Source organism: Carlito syrichta, unplaced genomic scaffold (genome assembly GCF_000164805.1).
Source record: "Carlito syrichta isolate Samal-C Ts95f unplaced genomic scaffold, Tarsius_syrichta-2.0.1 Scaffold129663, whole genome shotgun sequence".
Classification (NCBI taxonomy): Eukaryota; Metazoa; Chordata; class Mammalia; order Primates; family Tarsiidae; genus Carlito; species Carlito syrichta.
Window position 1 is genome coordinate 120,928 of NW_007073759.1, and position 2,841 is coordinate 123,768.

Below are 2,841 nucleotides of genomic sequence, written 5' to 3' on the forward strand. Positions count from 1 at the left end.
TCTCTCCACTCACCTGGGTCCATGGGCGATCCACTATGATGGGCTGTGGTGGAGTGTCTCCAGTGTCAGGCACCAGGGATCAGCAGCACAGCTAGACGCTGGATCTGGTATGCCGCCAGTGGCCTGTAGTGGAGGAGGGAGCTGAGGATTCCCTCTTCTGGAGCTGAGAGTTGAGAGTGGCTGATCAGCACCTCCTTAAGATATACTGCTCCCTTACACAACCATGGGGTCCCACACTGGGTGCCTCAGCCAGAGTGGGGACCGGAGGTCCAAAAGGTGGGTGGTGAGTGGTGACAGTGGCTTTGGGCCCCACACAGGGCACTTCAGCCAGGAATGGAGCTGGTATCTCTCTCGAGAGGTATTTTTTATTATCCTGATTGTATATTAAAGGGAACATCAACAGTATTGATTCAAGTAATTTAAAAGGAAGTTCGCTTTTGTAATAAAGTTGGCTACATATTATTTGTTACTTTTTTAAATTAAAAGCTGGATTTTACTTCTATTTCCATTAAAAATGGACTGATCAATGACCTGCCAATATAGTATATTTGAAATTAATGCTATTCCAGTTCCTCTGGTTCTATCATTTACAAAATTTGTCAGGTCCTGTGTTCTGTATTTTGAAACATTTGTTTTTGGTTCTCTGCATCATCATGTAAGTAGCATACTTAATAGACCACTAATCCAAAAAGATGGTTCTGTCTTAGCAAGACCTCTAGATATTTCTGCCAACACTCTTGCCAAGTGAGTGAAGATGTTCTCATATTTCCACATTAGCCCAAGAATGAATTGAGTAGCTTGAGTGATTTTTGGCACTACTACTTGGTGAATATTGCCAACCCAAGTCCTGCTTTAATTTCTGACCAGAATTTATTGGTTGAAGTCATAAAATTTGGGGGAATTTTGTTACCCAGAAACATAAAATGACTTACATTATTAAATTAATCTACTTGTTTGTTGTCTATAAGGTCATTGGAATATATTGGGTTCTTATAAAGATTGTTTTTATCACCACATTCTGGAAATAATTTGATAAGTTTTATAAAGTTTGAACTGAAAATGTCAGTTTATTTTAAGAAAGTAATAACACTGCTAACCAATCAATTATTTTTTCAAACTTAATAACTCTTCAGAGCTTGCCCTGACATATAGCACCTAAAATACAAGCCAAAAACTTAAAATCAACCTACATTAAAAAACCCCAAAATACTTAAAACAGTAATACAAAGTACAAAGAAGTATGAGATATGTAAATACTTGTTTAGCATTTCATCCAGAGGTTTTAAACAAGTCACCATAATCTCATATTTGTTCGCTCACAAAACCGACACTCAGAGTTAGCTATTTTTCTATTGATTCTGATTTTTGCTGTATAGATGACCAATTTCTGCAACGTTTATTCAACAAGTCATGCAGTCAATAACAGAACAAAAAACACCATGAAGAACAGACTATTTTTGAATGTTTTATTGCAAAAGCTTGGCAATAGTTTTAAACATGTAAGTTATATTGATGCTTATTCTTTCATAAAATAATTATATATCTTTGAGAGTAATGCCTTAAGAACAACTGCAATATATCAATGGAGAATTTTAAGTTAAAATATTTTTACTTATTTGTAAAGTTAAATTACTTGATAAACTGTGAAAATGTTAATACAAAGCAATATCAAAAAGAAAGTCAAGAGAACACAGGAAAATAATGAGTAAATTTACTGCTACATAATAGTCATTTATAGAGTGAAAAGATGATAGCAAAATGCCTAAATCAATCGTTTATCATTATGTTGTGATTTAGCTTAATAAATAATAATAAATTTTTTGGTATTCTCTACAAGTTCAAATCACAAAAATTAGAAATCATTCTTTATCTTTGTATCTAGGTCTAAAAATATTAGCTTTGTAGATTCTACCTCTTCAATATTTTTGCATGTATTTTCCATAGAATTTGAATGTATTCTGTTTGAATGTCTTTGTGTCCTCTGTTTTAATCTCTATATCATGTTTCTATCACTTTTATAACACCTCTGAGAAGAGGGGGTATAGATGTTGCCACTTTCCTGTTTCCTAAAGTAGATCTTTCTTTTCATGGAGATATCCAAAATGTTGATATGTCCTTTATTATGTTAAGTAGAAATAAAATTATTTTTTACTTCCATTTGTCTCTTTTAACCCTTGGGGACAGATAGAACACTTTGTCCATTTTCATGGATTTTTAATTATATATATTATATTCTTAACATTAGGTAATCTCTCCAATAAAGATGATAACATTCTTTAATCAATCTTACCATAAGACATTTCACCATCCTCATATGGCTACTCTGAATACGATTCTCTTGAAACACGAAACTCAGAATTAAATACAATCAATTAACTGTGACCTGAACAGCATAGAGTGTATCAGAATGACATCAATTTATTTTAGTGTTGTAATTAGTTAATTCATACATTGAACTATTCTTGAACAATTACTTTTTCTATATATTGTTCTAATACAGGAATCAAGCTTGTTGAAGTAAAAGAGAAAACATCAGAAGTTCTGTTATTATAAAGCATATGTTTAGTGTATATGTATCTATATGGGTGGGGGGAATGTTTCAGAGACAATACAATACAAGTAAAACATTAGTAAATTGTATTTTATACTAGAAGATAAAAAGTAGTACAAAAAATTAGAGACGGGCATTGGGGAAGAAACATACAGAATAATGGAGTTTTGAATGTGAATGTAGTTGGAAAAGTTAACCATAGAAGGAGATATTTGAGCAATGACTTCAAGAATTGACCATATACAGACTGGAGTAAGTCATTTCAAACAAGAAGATAAATTCAAGACTAT